This window comes from Medicago sativa, chromosome 2, assembly GCF_051527215.1.
Source record: "Medicago sativa cultivar Bolivia chromosome 2, Bolivia_mono, whole genome shotgun sequence".
Classification (NCBI taxonomy): domain Eukaryota; kingdom Viridiplantae; phylum Streptophyta; class Magnoliopsida; order Fabales; family Fabaceae; genus Medicago; species Medicago sativa.
In genome coordinates this window covers 77,232,406-77,249,452 of record NC_140750.1, presented here as the reverse complement: position 1 = coordinate 77,249,452, position 17,047 = coordinate 77,232,406, and the positions used below count along the sequence as shown (strand labels likewise).

Here is a 17,047-nt window from a genome sequence, read left to right as displayed (position 1 = left end):
ATAAATTATTATAAAAACCGGAGTTTGTATATAAAATTTAATTTTTGGATAAAACTTTTTCAACAAGATAGACAATATATTATATGTAGATCTAAAACAGTTAAATAAGATGTTGAGAGGTCTCTTTTAGTTTAATTTGAAGCTATATGGATTTGAATTTAGCCCTTAAAATACTGCAACGTTGATCTTTTGAGAGTAAGAACATTGTCACTCATGCCGTCCTACTCTTACCCAAGTCGAGAGATTATTTATTTGCCATTGTGCATTGAGCACAAAGTTCATGCCAAAAAAATTGTTCTACTCCCTCCATCTCATTTAAATTGTCACTTTTGCAAAAAAAAAAATCTCAAAATAATAGTCAATTTAGAATATTGATACAACATTTTTATTTTTTCTATTAATACTTAACAATTCTACCAACTACAATTAAAATAGGGTCATGCTAGCTTTTTAAATTAAAGTTATAAATTAAAAATGATAGTTTTCAAACTTTTAATAGGATCATATTACAATTCTTTAACTGGTGTTTTTTAGCATCTCCAATGAAAAGTCTTTTACTTAACAAAGATCAAAAAAAAAAAGATAGGTACACATTAGTTACCGACAACTATATAATAACTCTATTTCTCCTCAACAACTAACAGATCTTACAATCAAAATAAGAAATAAAATATGTATATGTTAGTCCTACCTTTCAAATTTATGTTATTCTTGCTATCTACTCCCTCCGTTTCAAAATGAGTGTCGTTTTAGGTGTTTACACACATATTAAGAAATGCAATGATTAAGAGAAAGAGAATGGTTATTTTACCAAATTATCCTTATTAACTATTGGTTAGTTTTAAAAGTAATACTTTGGAAGTAGTGTGCAGAGTATTAATTGGAGGGTACAATTGAAAAGAAAAAGTTATTATTGCATTGGTAACTGAAAGCGACACTCATTTTGAAACAATTTTTTTTTGCTAAAGCGACACTCATTTTGAAACGGAAGGAGTATAATTTATTTTTAAACTTTTTTTTAAATGCACACATAAATTACACAATACATATGGACTTGGTGGAATCTAGTTAAGAACTCTCCATTAAAGTCTCTATTAGTGTATTATCATTAAAGTCATTATAATTAATAAGTATTTTTATTAAAAAATTATAATTAAATAATGTGTACCTATCTCCATATTAATTTACTACGATGTTCTTAGCATTTTTTATTAAAATAGTAAGACAGAGAGAATATGTCGTGTCACGCCTCACGTATGCAGCATGACCTGCGCATTGATGTAGCGGGGTCCAACAAGGTGCAAGTTGGATTTAATCAGTTCGAAGGTATCTTGTAGACTTGTACTATTCGTGAACCTTCTTATTAATTTCACGTGACATTAATTTCTTGTATACCAGCAGTACTTGATTCTTTTTAGGGGATCACTTCATGATTATCTGATAATTTATGGACTACATTACATTGCATGCCTTTTGTTTTACCCAATTTAGTATGGATTACATGCTGTTCGTTCAAAATATTATGCTTTTTTTTGTTAAGAAAAGTTTATATAGTACATAAAGAAGATAAATCTTATATCATGCACAAGTTTGTTTCAATCATTATATCAATAACTCTTACCATTAAATAAAATGAAATTGAAATACGAATATATTTATTTATCAAACAGTAAAAAATAGACCTATGCATAATACAAGAGTAACTTACTTGTATATTTAGACAAAAAATCACAAAATATTACTCCCTCCGTCCCGGAATATCTGACCTATTTTCTAAAAAAAAGTGTCCCAAAATAACTGAGTCATTTTAATTTTCAATACAACTTTCATCATTTTCAATACAATATAACTCTAATTAATACTACTTTCATCATTCCCAATACAATATATTCCACTTTCCCCTTTATTTATACATTTTTCTTAATATGTGTGAAAAACCAAACTGGCTCAGATAAAACGGGACGGAGGGAGTAGGCTCTTGCATAGAAGCAAAATTGTGTATGCATTTATTCAACCAAAAAAAATCACGAGAAAAAAAGAGTGTGACAGGATCCATCTTTTCCGTTTACAAACCTGCGTACGAGAAACAATAAGGTAGCTGTCCAACTTTTCATTGCCATCATGTGTGTGTGTGAAAGGAACGGTAGCGTTTGGTATGGACAAATGCAATATTTGTGCACCATGCACAAGTTGTGCATTTTAAACCTAAAAGCAATTTTGAACCATTGATATATTAATATTATAAGCCAACGGTTCAGATCTGTTGCTTTAATTGGACAAGTTACCTGCTGTTGCAATGCTGGTTTGGTACATGCGGCCCCCACCATATGAATAAATCATAATATTTTAATGGTTTTTTTTTGTAAGCTTTTGATTGGGCTTATATGTATCAACAAGGTCCAAGATGTTGGTCTGATTGGTATACAAATGATAGTGATTAGATTTTAGAACATAAATCATAATATAAATTCAATCGAATTTTTTTTGACAATCCTTAAATCATAGTTTTTTTTTTACAATCCTGAAATCATAATATCAATTAAATATACAATAGATCATATTTATTCATTAAATCGAAAATGAATAAAAATTTAGTAAAAGTTGTTGAAGTAAATTGAACGGTTTAGAATACGAATAATTTGTTTTTTTTTTATTTTCGAAATCATATTTAATTATTTCATTAAATCGAAATCATATTTATACAATAATTGGATTTTTTTATTTTTCGAAAATTTAGAATATGAATAAATTGGGTGTAATAGTTGGGTAATAAATAGACAGTTTAGTCACTGTTGTAAAGAAAATATAACATGTTAGGTTTATTTAATAAATAATGTGTGATGTATGTTAAGGACCACATAGATTAATTATTGAATAAATATAAAATGTCAAGTTTTGCTTATTTTGGTGACCAAGGTGTGTACATTATTGTTGGATGGGTCAAAGTAAATGGACATTAAAATACGCAAAACATTTTTTTTTTGTATTTTTATTCTTGAGTTTATTTAATTAATGTAGTATTATGTTATTTTCATTACAATGTTAAAAATTTGTTTAAATAATAATAACGATGAAAATAATTAATTACAATGAACGTAGTGAATATCTTGATTAGTCAATTAACATTTACCCAAGTACTTTCCCTATAAGATTATTCTTGTTAGAGTAAGAGTTGTGGGTTTGATTAGTCGTTGTGACCTCTTGATCTAACTATTAGAAGTCTTCCAAACAGTTTAGGTCGAAGACTATTGTCGTGAGGGTTAGAGTTACAAGCTTGATTAGGCGTTAAAAAGTATGATTAGTCATTGAAAGTTCATGTAAATACTTTGACTCCAAGATTCTTTCAGTTAGGGTAAGAGTTGTGAGTTTGATCAGTAGTTTTGAAATCTTGGAAGTAGTTCAGGTGGAAGAATCTTGTCATTAGGGTTAGAGTTGTCATTAGGGTCATAGTTGTAAGCTTGGTTAGTCGATAACAAAAGTTTGATTAGTCAGTGAACGTTCATCCAAGTACTTTGACTCCAAGATTCTTTCAGTTAGGGTAAGAGTTGTGAGTTTGATCAGTAGTTTTGAAATCTTGGAAGTAGTTTAGGTGGAAGAATCTTGTCATTAGGGTTATAGTTTTCATTAGTGTGAGAGGTGTAAGCTTGGTTAGTCGATAACAAGAGTTTGATTAGTCAGTGAACGTTCATCAAAGTACTTTGACTCCATGATTCTTTCAGTTAGGGTAAGAGTTGTGAGTTTGATAAGTCGTTTTGAAATCTTGGACGTAGTTTAGGATGAAGAATCTTGTCATTAGGGTGAGAGTTGTAATTAGGGTTAGAGTTGTAACTTTGGTTAGTCGATAACAAGAGTTTGATTAGTCAGTGAACGTTCATCAAAGTACTTTGACTCCAAGATTCTTTCAGTTAGAATAGGAGTTGTGAGTTTGATCAGTCGTTCTGAAATATTGGAAGTAGTTTAGGTCGAAGAATCTTGTCATTAGGGTGAGAGTTGTAATTAGGGTTAGAGTTGTAAGCTTGGTTAGTCGATAACAAGAGTTTGATTAGTCAGTGAACGTTTATCAAAGTACTTTGACTCCATGATTCTTTCAGTTAGGGTAAGAGTTGCGAGTTTGATAAGTCGTTTTGAAATCTTGGAAGTAGTTTAGAACGAAGAATCTTGTCATTAGGGTGAGAGTTGTATTTGTGTTTAGAGTTGTAAGCTTGGTTAGTCGATAACAAGAGTTTGATTAGTCAGTGAACGTTCATCAAAGTACTTTGACTCCATGATTCTTTAAGTTAGGGTAAGAGTTGTGAGTTTGATAAGTCGTTTTGAAATCTTGGAAGTAGTTTAGGACGAAGAATCTTGTCATTAGGGTGAGAGTTGTATTTGTGTTTAGAGTTGTAAGCTTGGTTAGTCGATACCAAGAGTTTGATTAGTCAGTGAACGTTCATCAAAGTACTTTGACTCCATGATTCTTTCAGTTGGGGTAAAAGTTGTGAGTTTGATAAGTCGTTTTGAAATCTTGGAAGTAGTTTAGGACGAAGAATCTTGTCATTAGGGTGAGAGTTGTATTTATGGTTAGAGTTGTAAGCTTGGTTAGTGGATAACAAGAGTTTGATTAGTCATTGAACTTTCATCCAAGTACTTTAATTACAAGATTCTTTTCGTTAGCGTAAGAGTTGTGAGTTTGATGAGTCGTTCTGAAATCTTGGAAGTATTTTAGGTCGAAGAATCTTGTCATTAGGGTTAGAGTTGTAAGCTTGGTTAGTCGATAACAAGAGTTTGATTAGTCAGTGAACGTTCATCAAAGTACTTTGACTCCATGATTCTTTCAGTTAGGGTAAGAGTTGTGAGTTTGATAGGTCGTTTTGAAATCTTGGAAGTAGTTTAGGACGAAGAATCTTGTCATTAGGGTGAGAGTTGTATTTATGTTTAGAGTTGTAAGCTTGGTTAGTCGATAACAAGAGTTTGATTAGTCAGTGAACGTTCATCAAAGTACTTGGATTCCATGTTAACTGTGTTTCTAATGTGATAGTTTTTCAGATCGACTTACACCGATAATTAGTTAGGCTTCGAAGTGATTAATATGAAAAAATAATGATACATAGGGAATTAGTTAAGTTTGGAAGATAAACAAAAATATATATACTATATAATAATTTTCAAAAAATGAATAAATTAGATTTTTTTTTTTGTAAAATGACGATTGAATCCATAAAATTAAGATTATGAGTTAAATCGAGGATAATTATGAATTTTTACTAGAGTAAGATTTTCTTATTTTATTATTATAGTAGTGGTAATTGTAGATTAGTTTAAAATTAAAATTATTCCAAAGATTAGGGTTGGAATTTATTAGATCTTCCTTTTCAAATTCATTACTTTTTTAAATTCTATAATTTTACTCCTTCTACCAGGGTTGGACTTTATTAGATCTTCCTTTTCAAATACTTCATTTTTCTACTTTTCAAAATTTCATTCCTTCTAATAGGTTTGGACTTTATTTTATCTTCTTTTTTAAATTTATCATTTTTTTCACATTTCATTCCTTTTACTAGGGTTGAACTTTATTTGATATTCCTTTTCCAATTCATGATTTTTCTAAATTCCACAATTTTATTCCCTTCTATTAAGGTTGGACTTTATTAGATCTTCCTTTTCATATTCATCATTTTTCCTAATTCTACAATTTTACTCCTTCTACTAAGGTTGGAGTTTATTTGATCTTACTTTTTTAAATTCATCATTTTTCTATTTTTCACAATTTCATTCCTTCTACTAGGGTTGGACTTTATTTGATCTTCCATTTTAAATTCATCATTTTTCTAAATTCCATAATTTTATTCCTTTTATTAGGGTTGGACTTTATTAGATCTTCATTTTCCAACGAGTTAGAGATTAATTTTGTCCGCAATAAAAAACAAAAGTGATTTCGACATTTAAATAATTTAGAGATTTTATGAAAAATTATAATCTATTTTGCATTTGATTACCGTAGTAAAAATCATTTGATTACATAAAACGATTTTTTATTACAAATAAATTCAATCTATTTTTTGAGAAGTTATTCTTAACAACTTCTCGTTGAAGTTGTTTTTAGTTATTTTTTTAAATGCAGTTTTTTTAAAAAGCAGTAGCAAAAAGGTGTAATATTCTTAAAAATGATAAAAAAAATTTATAATAAACGGGCTCTAGCTTTTTAATACAATGGTTTAGAGATTAATTTATCTTCGATATAATACATTGGAGAACAATTTAAGTTTTATTTTTTGGCAAAGACTAAATTGACCAACAATAAAACTACACAGAAATGAATTGAGTTTTTACTAAAAAAAATAATCTCAATTTCACTTTAACCACTTTTTGTTTGGCAGAATTTTTTCACTTTCCCACTTCTCCCAAAATAATCTAATTTAATTTCCCTCCTAATTTTTGTCAAAAACAACATTTCCCTCATAATTTTTCCCTCCTCTCCATTTCATCTCTAATATGGCTCCAAAATTTGAATGGCTCCAACATTTCACCTCATCTAATTTTCAAGAAATTCCAAATTCAAAGTGACAAGATTTTCCATTATTTTTTATTTTTTCCCGAATCAAACCCTAATACACTCATTTCTCTCCTTTGATCCTTCTCTGTCGTTTCTCCCAAATCTGAAACTTTCTCTCCTTTCTCTTTATATTCACCTCGAAACCACCTCACAAACTCAATCAAACCCATCGATCTCTCAATCAAACCCATCGATCTCTCAATCTCACAAACAATCGAACTCTTAATCTCAAAACACAAAATCAGATATGATTCATTCCCCCAATCGCATCCACCATCGAACCCTTCTCTCAATCCCGTCGATGACGCTAACATTCGATGATGGTTGATTCTTTCAACGATGAACTTGTATGCTGTTTTATTTTTTATTTTTTGGGTAATGGGTGTTGATTGATTTTGTGTTTTTGTTAGTGGTTTTTGATCGATCTTGAGTTATGGGTTTTGCAGGAACGTGAATCGGAGGAACTTCGGAGTATGGAACCTTCGTAGCCTAAATTGGTAAAGCTGTTGGAGAAGACCGTGAATAGGTAAATCATCTCACCATCATCTCACCAGAACCCGTCAAACTCTCACTCTCAACAACTCGTCCTCTCTCCCGTCTAAATCAATGGAACCCAGTACCCATAGAACTCATCAAACCCATAGATTGAACTTAGAAATCCTTAAACCCATTTGAAACCCTAAGATTTGATTGAACCCAGAAAGTGGTAATGCACTAACTCGTTTATTCCTCTTCGTTCATGTTGCTTCTGAAAGTTTATATTTTTCAATGAAATTTAAGGTTGGGTCAAACTCTGATTTATAATTTTTTTTTATTTTGGATTCAAACTTGGATCGATTCAGGTATTGTGTTCATGTGATTTGTGAGTTAGTTTGTACTTATTATGTGTGATTTGTGAGTTAGTTTGAGCCTATTGTGTGTGATTTATGAAGTGTTGTTCTTGTATTATGTTTTATTTTGGCTATTTCTTGAACTTTTTCACGATAAGAGCTTTCTAACATCAATTTTATAACTTCATAACTCTATTTTTTGTTTAAATCTCAGGTGAAGTGTTCAAGAGGGCCTTACAATCACAACAAATGTAAGTCTAATTTTGCTTCAATTTAGTTTTGTGTTGATTCAATTCAGTTTTTGTTTCATTTTTGTTCATACCTTGTGATTTATATTAGGTAAAGTGCCACAAAAAAATGAATTCACTTTCTAAATGTATACAACGTTGATTCAGGGTCACAGTGTAATGTTGATAACATTCTGATTTGTATGTTTTTTCCCCTTCAACTCTGAGCTTTACATTTGACATCGAGCTTCACGCTTGTTGACTTTCACTCTTTCTTCATCTTCATAATCTCTGATCGAAAGAATGTAAACCAGCTGAGTCGAAAGAATGTGTCCCATCTTATATGATTTGTATATGTCAAAACGGGAAGGGTCATTTGAAGCTACTCCGGAGAAATACAATCAGTCAAGGTGGCTATTTTTTCATCACATTCCTTAGATTTTACTTTGGCTATTTCAATGACATGGTATCTCTTGTAACAGTTGGCTATTTCAATGACATGGTATCTCCTGTAACGGTTTAAGTATGTGGCTAACCTGCCTTCGCCTCTGCATTTACCGAAGTATCTGTTTTAATTTGAGCGAGGGAGTTGGATGAAACTTGATTATTTTCTGATGTGGTTCAATGATTGGATGGAGCTTAATATAAATTGGCTTTGCTTTTTGATTTCCTTTAGTTTGTTAGATTTGAGATTAATGGCTGAATGATTATTTTGTTACAGCTACCCTTATTTTAAGCAGCTAGCATGATGGATATATGAATATGCATACAAAGGTATAATGACTCATTGGCTGTTGTTTGTTTATGAACGATGCTTGATGCTTAGTTTTATATAAGTTATTTTTTGAGAAAATGAATTTTCATGGATTTAGTACTAATTTTGGAATCTACTTCTCATGTGGAGAATGAATATGAAAATGATGCACAAGACTTGTTTAATTTTTGAGTCTGATTCATATGGTTTGGTGAGAATGGATGCGAAAAAGAAGCTGCATTTCATTCTTAGTGCAATCTAAATTCCTTCAACTTCGAGAATATTGAAGGACAGAAAAGTGATGCTGAGGTAATTTCTTCTTTGGATGCTGTGGTGCTGTTATGCTATAGTTCATACTGTTGTGCTTAGTTTTCTTTAGCATGGTAGGCAGTTGTTTAGGTGCCTGCGTGGGATGCCTTTCTGCCCTTGTAATCTCGAGTTATTGCCACTGCCTTGTGGTTTGTTCTCTTTTTTGAATATAATTAGTTGTTAAAAAAAAAGTAGTAAAGTCTGAATATTGGTGAGAGATAGAGTTTAATTATATTATATATGATTTTTGTGTATCATATGCCTCCAAATAAAACTTTAATTTCACTTATTGTGTTGACTGTTAAGGTATGTATTTGTGTACTGATATAGATGATATATAAGTTCCAATTCTGATGTAGAGAGGCATTATATTCTAGTGCATAAGCTTTATGACTTTAGGAATATGGTTTTATTTCTTTTATATATATATATATATATATATATATATATATATATATATATATATATATATATATGATTTCAGGAGTAGTGACATTCTGATATAGAAATTTAAATATGACTTCATGTATGAATGTACTAGCTATAAGATTCATATATCATATAGGAACATACGTTCTAATTTCATTCTGATTTCACTTCCTGTACATAGTAAATAGGTAGTGCAGCTAGATTTCTCTCCTGAAATACACTATGATCCAAGTAGCTAATATATGTGAGGTTATAAATATTTATGTGGAGAGTACTCTATAGGTATGGATAGTTCAGTTGATTCATCAGAACACTAGTTAATTGTGTTAGTGGTAAAAGAAAAAGTGCAAGCAGGTAGTGCTGAGATAATTCATCAAGATATGATATAATAGCATTAATGTATATATGAGAAAGATTAATTAAATTTTGGCATATCCTAGATTGTGACATCATTTCTTCAAAAATTAATATCCAGTTCCTATGTTAGAATTATGTTTGCTTGTGTGGCGGTTAAAAAGAATTATGTTTGCCTGTGTGGCGGTTAAAAATAAAGAATTATGTTTGCCTGTGTGCCGGTTAAAAAAAAAAACGGGTATTACAGATATGGCAATGGTTGCAGTGAATATGACAATGGTTCTGTCTAGCCAACGCTATTGCTATATCTTGGAATTATTTGGTTGAAGGCATCGATGGATTTTTTCCCTTCAAATTAACAACCTTTTTTGTTTCTCATGACATGAAGGTGGGCAGCGCAGTGTTGGTTGACAGGGTGGTGGACAACCCATATGCTTCTCATGACAGAAATCTTCTGCAATTTATCAGTTTAACTTTTTTTCTACATTTTTTTTGTTCTTTTTTTACACTGTTTCTGCATTTTTTGTTCATTTCAGAGATATTTTTTAACCTTGTTACTTATTTATATGTTGACAGGGAATTGGTACTGTAGATTTGGATGGGGCTTGAATTGGTCATCTTATCCTAGGTGTAGTGATGCAATGCTTTGCTGCTTTGGAAGGGATGTATTTGTGGCTTTGAGAGGATATAATTTAATTATAAGTAGCTTGAGTTAGGAATATTGTATGCTGTCATATTGTTTGTAAAAGTTGGATCAATGCTTGTAAAAGGGATTTACGTCTACTATAATGTAAAACTTTCTTATTAAATAAATTAAGTGACTTTTGTTCTGGAAATTGAGGATATATTTATGGTTATGTTCTGAAGTTGAACAAACTGCCGCGATAAATTAAGTGTCTACTATAATGCTTAATATGATAATGTTATGAAGTTGAACAAACTGCCGCTAAAACAGACGCACTATACACCAGAAACTAGGCCTACTGAAGTTGTTTTAACAGCAGAACTGCTACATGTTTCTGCCAAAAAACCAGAAAAAGAGAAGCAGCCATAACAGAAATCCAAAACACCACTGCAGACCCCATAACAAATAACCATCTATTCATAATTTGATACCAAATCTCATTGTGTTGTGCATCTCTAATGATAATTTCATAAGTACATTTGAGAACACTAAATCAAAGTATAATACTCAATCAATAACACAAGTCAAATTGTTTACGATTGTATCAAGTGCACTTTTTTTTTCTTTTTGTTGAATTGACAAATATCATTAACCCGACCCTTCGCAAGACGCAAATAGGCGGAGAAAGGAAAGGACTACAAGATGCCGCCTATAAGCGTTACATCATCCGACAAAAATAACACACCTACAACCAAGAGGAAATAACACCAAAGACAAAACACAATTGAACCCCAAAAGATGACCAAAGTTAAGATTCTGAAATCTAATGTTGATCATCAAAATTCAGAGCCATAGCCTTGCCTCAAACCGGACTACCAGGAACCCAAAAACCTCCCTAAACCTTTGCTTGGACTGGCGCAGACAGCATCATCAGCTGCTTGACCTGTCATGACAGAAGAACAGCAAAGCTGCCACGGTGAGACCAACACTGCTGGGACGGGAAAACAGCAGCACAGCAGCAAGGCAGCAACTAGTTAGCTCAGGAGGCAGAGACGTGGACACCAACTCCACTCATAAAACATACTTGCGATGTTGAAGTTCTACCAAGTAACCACCTCCATGACAACACATTCACCAATAAGCTAGTAAAACTAGTGGTACCAAATGAGCTTAAAGTGGCATTATCTTCACCAAAAGAACATAAAGTAGCATTATCTTCACCAAAAGAACATAAAGTAGCATTATCTTCCTGCATAAACATTAAAGATATTTAATCAGTGAACATTTTTTAGTTCATTCACACACTCCAATTGCTATTAGCTTACCATGAAAGGTCTATTGTGTACATCATTGAGCCAGATAGCTCCACTTGTGTTGAGCACCTCGTATTGCATTTGTGAATTACCTAAATCTCCATTTGTGCTTTTTTTTGGCAATTTTTACCCTTCTAACATTGTTCTATGAAACCTTTGAGACGTTTTGTACCTCTTCTTCCTTCTTTTTTTTTTTTTTTAAAACCCTTGGCTGGTGTTGAACCATTAATGCTGCTTTCGATCTCTTTAATTTTGCGAAGAAACATATCCTCTTGATCAATTATAGAGTTACTATTAGAAAACACAAACTTGGGTATACTATTAGAAAGAAAAATAACACATTCAATGCCAGGAATGTAAGTGGTCAATTTATACTATCTAATCAAGCACGGTTGTCAATTTATAATATCTAATCAAGATCACACGATTCACGTTTTGACTTTATATTTTGAATCCATTTACCAAAGTTAGAATGTAAGTGGTCTCGTCTTGATCAGACAATCGGTCAAAATTTCACGATCGAGTCAAATGGATGATTTCTAGACTAATATAGGTTAAACAAATTTATATGCATTGATGTATATATTAGAGTGAGATGTCCCTGAGCAAAATTTGCTAAAACAAGAAGAGGGAAAGTTCCAAGGATGAGTAAAGAAACCCTCCATTCAACAATGAAAGAAGTGAGAAGAGATGTCATGTTCTGTAATATTACTGATATCCTCTCAGCAATGGCGGACTTTACATTAGAGGCATCAGTGGCTAGGCGAGCTGCAACAAGACTCAAGTTGTGCTCTTCCTCATCGAACCATCCAACTTCATTCCTCAAAATAGGTAAAGCAAAAATAACAATTTCAATATTTACAAGACTATATTGTTTTGAATAAATGTTCGAAGAAAATTGTACGAATTTTCAAGCACAAAAACACTTGTTTAACCATTTGTAAACTATTTTCCAAACATTCTTAATAGTTGATATTAATTAATGAAGAAAATAAGTCATTACCTGCAAGCATCATTCTTCCAGCACCTGTGTATATGAAAACATATTCCTTAGTTTTCTTCTCCATGGATGCATAGTTTCTATAGTAAAACACCTCAATCATATTGCTCATAACAATAGCAAAAGTTGGACCAATGAATCCAGAAAGAACAGATCCAACTGCTCCCATTATCGAGTAAGGCCACTCGGGCGCATTCATTTTGAGTAATCAGATGAAATATCCATCTGGAGTAGGATTTTTCTTATTCGAGATTATCTCAATTCGACCATCGGCTTCAGTGTTGTATTGGCAGCTCAAGTTCCTTAAGCTTCCTGACCTAAGGCTTAAAGATTTTGTTGAAAGTGAATGACTCAACCGTGACGAGCGATTCCGGCGAGTTGAAGGGTTCGAGAAGTCTCGATTACCAACCATTTCTTGGAATCTAATCCTCCAGTGCAAACCAACACCGCCGTGTCAAAATTGCGTACGGTCGTGCGTTACTGAAGAACAACAAATCGAAAATGGGGAACACTGAAGTGTATGCTAGGTTGAATGGTGACCAGCTTGTTCAAAAAGCATTTCAAGTATACATACTATTTCAGAAATCAACCAACAGCTTCAATCAATCCAGATCTAGAAACCAAACTAAGCTGCAATCTCCAAACTTCAATGGAAAGTGAAATAAAATTGAACAATCTTGTTGAAGAAGATGAAATTTAAGTTAATGTGTAGGTTGATGGTGAGTAACAATTTCTGAAAATTTGTACTTCAATGGATAGTGTTGTATTTTCATGGTGCTTCAATGTGAGATTCAAGTGAAGGAAGGAGGGAGAAAAGGAGACTGAAGTGAGGACCGATGTATGTGGGTGTGTATGTGTGAATTGCTCCTCTCCATTTTCAGATTTGGGGGGTGTCTTCAGCAGAAACAATAAAACCAATATTTTCTATTATAATATGTTTCCTTTTTATTAATGATTTTTTTTGTAGCAGGTAATCCAAGGACCAAACCCGCCAGCTGTCCATATATTTGTTGTTTGTGCATGGTGCACAAATCTTACATTTGTGCATACTAAATGCCACCGAAAGGAACTAAGCTCAATTAAAGAGAGGGATTTGTTCGTACGAAAAGGAAATGACAAAAAAATGTCTTTAGTGAAAATGGAAGACAAATGAAGAACCAATTAATTAACCATGACGGTAAGCGAAAATTGAATTAGTATCATACATTTGCCTTTTAAAATATTAATTTTGGTGAAATATTAATTGTTAATTATTTATTATTGTAACATTAGTTACATGTTTAGTTAGAAAAAAGACATTAGTCACATTTAATTTTTTTAGGCATGTAATTATGCTTAAGTTTGCTTTTGTAAAAAATAAGGGGAACAAGCTTATGGTAAAAAGCGGATAAACTAGTTGATAACTGATAAAGTAACATATGAAATTTGTAATATTTGATAAAATTAGTGGAATATGCGCTCAAAGCAATAAAGAACTAAAATTTGAAACGTCCTCGTGAGCTTAACTCAGTTGATAAGGACAATGCATAATATATGCAAGGTCCGAAGTTCGAAACCCAGACACCAAAAAAAAAGAACTAAAATTTGAAACACCAAATGCCCTTGACACCTTCCACTATATCTCATAGTTCACACTCAAATGGTTTGTGTCCTTGTTGAGAAATCATTGAAGAAGAGGATGACGACAAAGTTGAAGTCTTATTTAAAGATGAATGTCTTATTGATCTTCCTATCAGTGGCATTACCAATTTACCATGTTGGAGGAGAGAGAGCGAGGGAAAAAAAATTACCAATTTAATGTAATTTTTTTTTACAAGACCAGTTTAATGTAATTATTGTCCATGTAGATATCTTCGTGAGCTTAGCTCAGTTGGTTGGACAATGCATTAATATAAGGGTTCAAACTCCGGCTACTACAAAAAAAAAAAAAAAAATTGGCCATGTAGATACCAATAGTCGGGTGGATTTGATTTACATTTTTTTTTTGAGGGAAAATTTGATTTACATTTATAATTTCAAAAATTGATTTAAAATATTGATAATATGAGAAGTTATATTTATACAATTCCATTCTAAAAAACAATTTGTACGATTTTAAGCATTAACTTAGAGATATTCACTCTACGATTATGTTATCAAATAAGAGTAAGGAATCATAAGCACCAAAATATTCCCACATAAAACTAAACATTTTTTTTTGGTATTGTCATTTTTTCGGTTGACCGTTGTGTTAGTATAACATAAAGTAAAATTTGACTAAAAAATATGGTTCATTCAAAAGAATTGTTTTTTGATGAAATTTCATAACCACTTGACTCAAAAGTCAAATCACTTAGTTGTTTAAATCAATGATATGAAGTAAAACAAAGTGAAGTGAAATAACATTTAAAATTTAATTAGTTTATGTTTTTTTTACTCTAATTTTTTATAATAAATCTTAGTACCTCCGTCCCATATTATTTGACACAGTTGACTCTGACACACATATCAATGCATATTTTTTATCTTTAATAGCTTCAATTCTCTATTAGAAAAAATTATGAAAATTTAATATTTTAAAAATACTCATCGAGACGAATCCAACAATATCTTACATGATACTGTTTATCTTTGTATATTAGTAGAAAAATAAGGTCAAAGTATGTTAAATCAATATTGTATATTGTCAAATAGGTCATCTATTGCGGGACGGGCGGAGTAGTTAGTTTGTTAGGAGATGAGAGAAATGAAAATGATTGTGAAGCACGAATATTCCTCGGATTAAATGTTAGTTTCATGTTCGGTGTCCGTGACCGTGTCCGTACTTCACAGGGAAATGATTTTGACTTCAAATAACTTTACAGATCATGAAATTCAAACAACCCGTGATTTGGAAATGCAATGTACAAAATGTATATCCAATATGTTGATGCTGCATCAAACAGTGCTATTAATGAAATTCTCTACTTATTGAAGAAAAAAATGGATATCCATGCATGCATTCATAACCGAAATCTTACCTTTTACGAAGTCAATTTTCAATCTAAAGAAAACTAGCCCAACGTGTGTCTTTCTGGCTAGCAACTTTACAAGATTTATTTCAGTATTCACATGTTACCATTATGTAGTGGAAGGGAAGGAAGGAATCAAAGGTAAGGCAGTTGAGATTTCCACAGAAAACTGAGACCACATATTAGGTTTGTATGCCATATTTGAGAGTTACATAGTAATATATAATATGTTAATAAAGAATAACCTTCTAGAAAATTGTTGTCCATAGAGTTTCAGTCCAACCTACTTCAACATATTTTCACTTAAGGGCATGTTTAAAGTGAGACAACGAAGCACGGATATGGACACGGATATCGGACACGATACGGACACTGACACGTCGACACAGCTAATAAATTGAAAAAATCACATAATTCAGTATAATTACAAGTGTCGGTGTCGGACACGACACATGTCCGACACAGGGACACGCCTAATCGGATGAGTGTTTGTGCTTCATAGGATAAAATTAAATGGAACGAGATAGCATTAATATTATAAAACTTTATTAGCTTAGCTTTTTTTATTGTATACCATCATTTCAAAACCTTAATATGTGTGGTAGGAATTAACGAAATTTATTAGCTCATTTAATTATTCAAAATATTTTCAAAGGATTTTAAGCCAAGAAAGTTTGAGCAAGGAATAATAGCAAATAACTTTACAGATTGTGAAAATCAAACAACTCGTGACATGGAAATGCAAACTAAAGTGAGTGAAGATGGATTTGATTTAACCAGTCCAAAATCATGCTTTGACCTGAATAATGCATGTAGTGGGTTGTATAGGCGTTGCGTGACCAATTTTCTTTTTGTGGATAGGGACATCAATGATAATTTTGTATCTAATTTGTTGTCTACAATTTTAGTTGACAATGATATGATATAAGATCGAAGGATTTGTGATCAAATAAGGAAACAAAGGAATTAGATCAAATACTTTTCTACTGAAAAATGATCAAAATTATGATCTAATCCAATTTGCAAACACCTCTATTTAGTTCATCCCATTAAGACTTGAAATGGAAAAGCTGGGAGTAAGTAAGTGGTATAGTAAGCTTTTTTTTTTTTTTTTTTTTTGAGAAAAAGTGGTATAGTAAGCTGTAAAGTATTATCACATGCAGGCTAGGCTGCCAATAGATGAGTGAGCCTTACATTATTGCGACCAAACCAGCGTCCAATAATTGGCCGCCACAAATTTCTAAGATATGAACCATATTCAAGAATTTTTTTTGTTGATCAAGTAGTCTAATATGACTAGAGTTACACATATATGTGTAAAGAAATAAGGAATTCGGGATTTGAATCCGGCCCTATCATAACAATGTCTTTGCAGCTTATTCAAGATTATTTTACCAAAAAAACATGTACTTGTGCATAATGCTTGGACTTTCCGAAAAATAATTCTGCTAACCTGTGTTGCACTGCAAGGGCATTAATGGGTTGATAAAGTATAAAAAAATAAAAAAAAATAACTCTTATTTTGAGAACATTAATTAGCTTTTGCTAAAAAAGAAAAACAGAAATCCATATACACGTACGGACTGTGAACAAGCATTGAGAACGTTGTTTCTTTTACTGGTTTGAGAACGTTGTTTACAAGGGAAGCAAATGGGTGAATTAATGTTAATGGCAATATTAATGT

The 17,047-nt window shown here is 31.9% G+C and overlaps 3 long non-coding RNA genes across 3 annotated transcripts; 2 read left to right on the top strand and 1 right to left on the bottom strand.

Annotated features, from left to right (window-relative positions):
• The first annotated feature begins 6,721 nt into the window (after positions 1 to 6,721).
• Positions 6,722 to 7,818, top strand: LOC146950947 (uncharacterized). The gene is made up of 4 exons (XR_015027742.1): positions 6,722 to 6,879; positions 6,979 to 7,058; positions 7,577 to 7,613; positions 7,758 to 7,818. It is a non-coding gene; the product is annotated as an uncharacterized LOC146950947 (long non-coding RNA).
• A 19-nt stretch (positions 7,819 to 7,837) lies between these two features.
• On the top strand, positions 7,838 to 9,927 carry LOC146950946 (uncharacterized). Its single transcript, XR_015027741.1, has 3 exons — positions 7,838 to 7,999; positions 8,072 to 8,652; positions 9,824 to 9,927. It is a non-coding gene; the product is annotated as an uncharacterized LOC146950946 (long non-coding RNA).
• A 747-nt stretch (positions 9,928 to 10,674) lies between these two features.
• Positions 10,675 to 13,292, bottom strand: LOC146950945 (uncharacterized). The gene is made up of 3 exons (XR_015027747.1): positions 12,377 to 13,292; positions 11,386 to 12,186; positions 10,675 to 11,309 (listed from the first exon to the last, which is right to left on the bottom strand). It is a non-coding gene; the product is annotated as an uncharacterized LOC146950945 (long non-coding RNA).
• Positions 13,293 to 17,047: the final 3,755 nt, after the last annotated feature.